At 32.5% G+C, this 8,632-nt stretch overlaps 1 long non-coding RNA gene across 4 annotated transcripts; it reads right to left on the reverse strand.

Annotated features, from left to right (window-relative positions):
* Window positions 1–6,260: 6,260 nt before the first annotated feature.
* On the reverse strand, window positions 6,261–7,791 carry LOC149387929 (uncharacterized). 4 transcript variants are annotated; one of them, XR_016300871.1, is made up of 4 exons: window positions 7,674–7,791; window positions 7,192–7,250; window positions 6,830–7,044; window positions 6,261–6,609 (listed from the first exon to the last, which is right to left on the reverse strand). It is a non-coding gene; the product is annotated as an uncharacterized LOC149387929 (long non-coding RNA). The 4 variants fall into 4 exon arrangements; XR_016300873.1 differs by having other exon boundaries at window positions 6,830–6,998; window positions 7,674–7,787; XR_016300872.1 differs by lacking the exon at window positions 7,674–7,791 and having other exon boundaries at window positions 6,830–7,003; window positions 7,192–7,297.
* Between the last annotated feature and the right edge of the window lie 841 nt (window positions 7,792–8,632).

An 8,632-nucleotide genomic window follows, 5' to 3' on the forward strand; every position in this document is an offset into this window, starting at 1 on the left:
TCGGTTTCCGTGAGTGTCGGTTTCCGTGAGTTACGAGTACCGAACGTGTGTGATTGAATCCGAAACATTCCCGTATTGTAATGTTTTTCAAAAATAATTTTATAACCTATAAGCTTATGATTAAGCTTAAAGTATTTTTGTTACAGCTCATAATTAAGCTAAACCATATTTTATGTTTCTTATTACAAGTATTAAGTTTTGAAAAAAAATAATTAAGTGGTTTTGAAAATAAAGGTTTGTACAACCTTACTTATTATTATTCTTTCTTGATTATTATTTAAGCTAAGTATTCTAATTATTTTTAATTAATTATTTTACTTATTATAACATATTTCCATAATTAAGATTAGTATTATTTTCAAAACCTATATCTATAGTTTTTAAACGGGTTGTTTTATTAACTACGCTTATAGTCTAACCAACGGGTTATTCTAATTTCTATGATCTTAGAGGTAAGACTTTCTTTACAAGTCTAAGAGTAGTGATTTTGGTTCTTGTGGATCGTTGTGGAAAGGAACAAGTTTTTCTCCCTCTTGGGTTCTTAACGTTGAGTTTCGGTTCTAGTTTTGGGCTCGGCCCAAGGGATTTGGGTTATTAAATGCTTCCTTAGCATAGCTAATCTCGAGTTTCATGTTTAGTCGCTACTTGTAGGACTTGTTCTCTCTCTTGATCACTGTTTCATGTGGGAATCGTGTTCTTGTTTTCTCTGATTCTCTTAAGTAAGAACGTATGTTTTGCGTGTGACGGATATGAGTTCCGTGCGCCTTGTTCAGTTTCTCTGGGATGAGAATTTGTAGACTAGTATTTCTGCTAGTGCAGAACTAATGGTGTTCAACGCTCCATTTTATTCCTCAGATATTTTCAGCTATCGCCGTAACGATTAGGCGTTAGAGGGGGAAGGAGCTAGCGAATTAGGAGTCCATGTAAGTGGGAATTAAGTCAACTACTTACCAAGGGAATCACATGTTTATGTGCATTTTACTGTGTTAGTAAACAAGAGTAGTTGAAAGCCCATGAATTTGACAAACTAATCAAGATTAAGGCTTCGGCTACTATTATTGAAAATGTAGCTTCGGGTTTGTCCCGTTAAGTTCAAGCGTAACCCGCTAACAACCCAAGCCGTTTCTTATTTGATTAGTTAATCTTCCTTTGACTTACTAATTTTAGATTCACCCGATAGACGGGTTTACGGGAAAAGCAGGGACAGACGTTTCTCAGATTCCAGCTGAGATATCTGTTCTAGGGACTACAAGGGTCACACCTTGATTTCTCTTTCAAAATACTATGACGAGCATATTAAACAATATTTAATCGAGTTTTACTCGAAACGATGCTCTTCCCGTTGTAGTTTAGGGCTGTACTCTGATTCCATCGGGTACCAAACATTTAAAAAGAACAGATGTCGGTGGTACCAGCAAGTCTGAAGACTTGTGTTTTTGTCAGGGATACCTGACGGGCGCAGTGTTGTAATTGGTAACTGCCGGCGTGCCGGGCACGTCTGAGCTTTCAGGGAGCTCCTGAGCGCCCCTATGATTGGAGATGGTACCATTAGAGGATCCTAGACGAAGTTTAAAACTTGGAGTCACCCTCATGATTAAATTGCTCGGGTCTGAGGGTTGGCTACTTGTCATTCTGAGGGTTGTTGCAGTGGGTGGTTGGATGACCTGAAGATCAGGATGACAAGTTCACATGTAGTAAGTATGCACGTGCTTGCATATCATATGATAGGAATCATATGTCTTTCATGCATAATTTATGTGTTATGTGCACGTCACATGTCATCTAGTCGCTTTTATTACTAGATAGACTCCCACTTGCTGAGTCTTTCGACTCATAGTTTATGACCCTTGGTAATGTAGGCAGAGGAAAGGCTTTACTCGGGTAGAAGGAGGAGATCTAGTCCAGGCTTGCGTCGCTCGACCTGTGGCAATAAGAGTTTTTGTTTTAAACGGGGAAAAATGGTGTTTTATTATGTAACTAGTAAACTTGTATTCTAGTTACTAGTTTTGCGTCCATGTTTGTATATAAGTTATATGTAAGATATGTCCAAAACAAACGAGTGTGTTTTGTTATGTATATAGTCGCTATAAGACTTGTATGTGAAATAAAAGCGAAAAATTTCCCCGAAAATTCTATTACTTATGATATATGTCTTATAGCTATTTAATTTATTTCCGCTTACTATATACAAATGCTATGTTTATTTAAATATTCTGGAGGAAAGAGATGTAAGTACTTCGCGGCTCGCGGGTCGTGACATATGCATTGGCTGCTCTTAGGTTTGGTAAATTAGTACATTAGTTATTGAGTTACATGCTATTTATTTATTTAATTATGTTTTAGTATAAATAAGTGTTCGGAGTGGGTAGGCTTATGAAAAGAGTTGTTTAATCTATTATTTTAGACTATTAATTTTCTATTAGCTGGATAGTGGAGTCTAATCGGAGGGATTGGTTCACTTCTTGAATTGTGAACAGAGTTTATTTTCTAGTAGGTTTTGGTGTATTGGGCTCGGAATTGTGTATGGTTTTTCATATTGATTGATGATTCTATGAATTCAATCTCTCTATCTCTCTCTCACCCCTTCTTTGCCCACCCTGGATATACCTCCCATCCAAACGTTAACATATATGAATGCATAATACAAAAAAATTTAAAATTAGAATCAGAAGTGGCTTAACATTTCATTATTCAAAACAATGCATAAACGCAAGCTTTTTTCTTCTTAAACTGTTACAGAGATATAATGAAACTTGAAGAAAGCAAACAAGAATGGGTCAAACCGCCTTTCAAAATAGATTTGTTACTATCCACATACTCTCTCTCTCGGTTCTATTATTATAGGTACTATCATAACATTAAGTCCAACATCAGATATTTCTCATAACAATACAAAAATATTTTCAGACATGTTTTCTTTGTAGAATCTCGCAATCAAAACCAACTCATTAAAAGAGTTGTTGTTATATACTTCCTGAACTTTCATTTATCTACATAGATTAATTAAAAAAAAAATTAAGAACAAGCTAATGAATCCTGAGCAAGCCACGTCGCTTTGGGCAGCTGTATTTTCTTTCCTCTCTTATACGCTTGACATTTGTCTATATATATAAATACAGCTGTTTTTTGCTCATAAAAAACGCATTATTGCGAAATTCTTCCTTATTATAACGTGGCAAATGTTATTACATGTCTGTTACTTGTCAGCAGCTGCTAAACACAAGCAAGGTGGTACAATCACGATCTCTCCAATTCTTAACTTAGTCATTAGTCATTGCATGTTATGCTTTTTCAGCCAGATGTCTCCCTCTACGATAACAAGTTTTATTTAACGGCGTTCACTATATGTAATAACAGTTACTACAATTATCAATTATGTGTTTCTGATTTTTTCTTTCTAAATCTCGTATAGTTAATAATTAATATTTATTTTTTAATTGAGCTGTATTTCAGCCTGAATCCAGGAAAGAGAGCATTCAAGGACTTTTACGTTTCAATTTTTTGTTATGTAGTATCATAAATTGCACGTGTTTGATTATTCTTTGTATAATACATGCATGTATGATTTCAATTATTTATGGGTAAGCTTTCATTTCTGAATATTTTAAATAAAAAAGTGTGTTATAAACTACTATAGCGTAAAAAAACAAGTAATTCTAAAACCCATTTGTTAAACTACCATTAATCAATTTAAACAGCAAACAAAAAACAAAACTATGATAAACTGTCATTAACACTTATCAACAATTATATGGAGAAAGAAATTTAATTAAATATTAATTAAGTTAAGAAACTGCCATGTAAATAATTTATTATTTTATTTATTTTTTAATTTAAAACCGGTCAAAAGGTATTTTTGACCCTTTCGATTAGTTAATAAGTTGAGTAACGAATTTTCAATTATCAATCGAACGTTGGCTGTTAAAATAAAATTTCAATGATTGAAGAAGGCTATTTAACTGCAGTGCTAAATAAAATTATTACAAAATTATACAATACAGATTGCAATTATGTTGGTAGTCCTAATTCATGATTTCATCATAATAATTTGAGTTCTTACCTACGTGCGTCAAAATTGGCCAAGCGCAAACGCACCTGCAAAATGAACGCTCTTATTAATTTTATCATCGAAATTAACATTTTTGAAGTAGTATTTGTGTCTTTCGCTCATTCAATTATTTTGTATACTCTTATCATTGTTATCACTTTAATTTTTTTTTTATACAGTACCATGTAATTGTATACTAAAATATGTAGACTGAAATTGTATAATTGTGTAATATATATACTAAAGAGTGTATATTGAATGTATTAATATCCTAAATATTTCAAAAAAAAAAAGAAAAACATTATAATGTTTTGAAAGAAGCGTATAAGCGTTAGTATTGTAATTTTCCCACTTATTACACATTTTTGTTGAAAATGGGCCTTAGTGCATATAGGTCAGGTCATGATATAATATGTTATCTATTATGCAGTGATTGTATATTATATACGTAGTGTATTGTAGGTCAGGTCTCTCTCTCTCTCTCTCCCTCTTCTCACTTCGTCTCTCTCCTCTCCCCTCTCTCATCTTCTTCTTCCTCATTTTGCTTCCGCCATTTTATTTTTCCAGAATATGAGTTTATAGTTTCAAGTCGAAAACGACATAACATGGACAAACGGCATGTCATTTTCAGAGAAAATCAAACGAAATAACATGGAAAAACGACTTTCATGAGTTCGTCGGCCGTTTTCCCGGCGAAAACGACACCGCCGGCGAAAATCGGGGAATTTCGGCGACATTTAAATCCATGTTTGCAAGTATACCCCTTGATAAAAAGGCATTATAAAAAGTTATATCCCTCAAAAACACTCTCCCAGAAAGATAAAGACTTAAAAAACAACTTAATTTGCATTCAGTCCCATATACATTCTTCCAATTAGTCGTATAATGTTTGTGGCGACATTAACTGTAATCGTCCAAAGTTACAATAGCTGGTAAGATTATTGAAGAATGATATTGGCTTTCACCAAATAAGACACACTTGATTTCATCACATCGTTCCTACAAAAGGGTTTTTCCGGTCACCACCATTCCAAAAGGGCTTTTCGGTCACCACCGTCCTCCAATTCTAGGGTTTTGAATCTGCAGAAATTACATATAATCCATACATAGATATATATGTTATTTTGCTTATATTTTGTTTTTTGTTATATATAGCTAATAATGTAGGTTTAGGGTTTGCAATAAACGGGAAGTTATTTTTGCTTCTAATAAATAAAAAATGTACATAATGAGACTTCAAATTTCTTCTTCTTCTTTTTAATAATTATGACATCAGACATCAAAACACCCTTTTACGATAAAAACGTGTCGAAACACTTGCCACTAAATAGATTCCAGCTCTTAGAAACATTCCAATGTATGCACACTGATACAGATGGTATTGAAAAGAACATCTCAAAATTACATATACAACACTTAAACTAAGCCAAACAAAGCTTTTGTTTTGTAGTTGCTAAAAAAAAATACTAGTTCATAACAGAACTCATATGTTATTTGTATGGGTGAATTATTTCTTCAGATATATCTTAACAGTGGAATAAATATACGGATTGCAATAATCTGTCAGGATAAAGTAAAATAAAAAGGTATTCAAAACATTAAATGGAAAGAGTGGATTTTCAAAACTAGCTTTCGGTAGGAAAATCACGCATCAGAAATACGAAATGAACTTGATCATCGATACACTCATAATCAAATGAGAATCTGTAAATTGTATGCCACGCTGAAATTAGAGGTCAGCCCTAGAAATATACATATACATAAAAAACCCTAGAGATGTATGTAGATCGGCAAAATTTTAAAATCAATGCGTCTGTAATAAAAGCAAGAGATTAACTCTACTATCATAAAAATACCCCACGAACAATATAACACAGTAAATAAAAAAAATAAAAAAAATTTAGATTAAAAAACACCAGGTTATACCAGAGGGACTTTAGGTGATAATGTTGTATATCAAAGTGACGACGACAGAAAGATAGAGAGCACGAATGAGTGAGATGCTATAGCTTCCATGCATTTCAAATCATCTGTGCTCTCTATCTTCTGTCAGCATCTATAAACATACACCCCAATGTCTCCTTTAATTAACACAAACATAAATATAATATGTATATATATATATTATTATATATATATATATAAAGGAGAATCCGGAATCACTATTCACGCAGACTCATATTACTGTTAAGTCTACAGTACACTTAAAAAATTTGACAAAAATACCCTTTAAAAGTCTCATAATTACATGGCATGCCAATGTCATTCTGATTAAAATATTACAACTACTCCTAAAAGAAAAAAAAATCACAAAAATGCCACTCTGACTTAGAATATTCTGGAATACAAACCGACATCCACATATGACAGTTTTAAATCGTTGGAGCTGCCCGAAGTAAATTAATTGTCTGGAATTCTCCAGATATTTGCATTGCAAAAATCATCAACAGCTATTTCATGAAATTTCTGGAAAGTTTTTCATTTCTTTCCAAGCGGCCTATATATTCCATGCTCCTTCACCGAAGAAATCGACACCAACTTCTGCTCTTTCGTCTTCAAAACTACAATCAGACCAATACAACAAATTCAGCCATTGTACATCAATATGTAACAATCTGACCACAATCAATTTCTATTTGTTGTGTTTAACTTCATTTTTTAATCTTTTGTTCATTCTTTTACTTTTTTTTTTTTACTTTTGTTCATTCTTTTACTTTTTTTTGTTCATTCTCTTTGTTCAGTCTCACTTTTCCTCCATCACCACACGTAACAAAATCAGACCTGATCGGCGAGGTAACGTTCACCCGTGGATCAGTTCGAACCACCACTTGAAGTTGAAGATGCGGCAATGGCAGTCCTCGAAGCCGAGTGTATGTGATCCGCAATACTCAGCCTAAGATAGTAAATAAGCCGGAAGATCTAGACCTTCAACTTCGACATCAGCGCAGAACTAATCTTGACGAACATGGGGAAATGATCAAGTAAATTAGAACAGTCTGGAGAAAAAGTGTATATTTCAGAATAGAACAAAAAAAATACAATCGAGAACAATAAGAGAAAGAAAGAAAAGCTGGACTCATGAGAGATCGAGTATCGCACAAAAAAAATAGATTAATTAAATTGTTTTGATAGGAAAGGATTACCAGAAGATCCTACTTGATGAAGTTCAGAAGATCTTCCCCTTAAAAAAATAATGGAGCATCTGTCAACAAATTGGAAATATATAAGCTTTATTTTTATTAGTCTTTCTATAGAAAATTGCTTAATACTAATATCCAGATAAGTGTTTTACCATGAAAAAATAAATTAAAAAAATCCCTCCATAATATTTCCAAAAAAATGTTAGCAGAACTTAAATCACAACATCATCAAAATGAGACCTGATCGGCGAAGTAGCCTTCACCCGTGGATGGAGAAGTGGTGGTCTCATTCTTTTCGTTGATGAGAGGCTGGGATTTTTTGGGAAAAGTTTTTTGCATCAGAAAGAAAGAAATATTTTTCTTATAACAAGTTAAATACTTATTTTTCTTATTTTGGGCAAATGAAACAAAAAAAGAAAACCCTACAGAGAATAAAAAAGTAGAGGTATAACTACTGAAAAATAATACGTTTGAGATGCGATTACCGGTTCAAATAAATCGAATACGAACTGTCTGATACCGAGACCGATACCATAGACGTTTCACCGCAGCCACATATTTCTACTATGTCCGAGACTATGGCGTGCATATGTATTTTTGGTGGTAGTAAAAAATGGAGGTTTCGCCATTGACGATCGGTATAGAGAGAGAGGGGAAGCGGCTGTGAAAAGAGAAATGCAGAGGAGATAATGGGGTAGTAGGGTTTCAGATGGGCTTTATAAAAGCCCACTATTCTTTTTTAAAAGAAAGCCCACTAGAATAATACACATTTGTAGAGCAATTTTAATAAAAACACACAAAAATATAGCATCATAGACTGTATTTGCAACTTTGCATATTGTCTTCGATGTAGTTTCTCTTATATTTACAATGATGTTATTGATCTATTTCGTATATGTTTTGTATCAACTATCTCAAATTACATGTAAAAAACAATAAAGAAAAAGGTGTAGAAGCTAAATATTTATTTATAATTAGAAATGTGTATTTTATAAAAAAAAAAAAAATTGTGATTTTCAATAATAATACAAATATTAACTATGAAGAAAATTTCCTTACTTAGATGTATATATAATCTATATTTGCAATTTTGTATTTATTCTCTATTTGATTTTTAGAAATAGGATTTGTAATATGGTAATTATTGTATATGTGTATATAATTTTTTTCATTGAAGTAAAATAAAATATAACATTGGTACAATTTGAGTTGTACAATTCAGTCATTATAAATTAAGATATGTAAATATATGTATGAAATATTATTGATGTAATCTTAACAATTAGTAAGTTATTTGACGTCATGTTCATCATTAATTTTTTTTTTATTATTTCAATAATTTACTGTTAAAAGACATCAAGCAACGCGCGGGCATTTTGCTTGTATATATATATATATATATATATACATCAAGCGAGAGGGAGAGAGTAGCGGTAATATTTTT

The sequence above is a fragment of the Urtica dioica genome, chromosome 8, assembly GCF_054948205.1.
Source record: "Urtica dioica subsp. dioica isolate 48M chromosome 8, U.dioica_male_clone48M_v1_H2, whole genome shotgun sequence".
Taxonomy (NCBI): domain Eukaryota; kingdom Viridiplantae; phylum Streptophyta; class Magnoliopsida; order Rosales; family Urticaceae; genus Urtica; species Urtica dioica.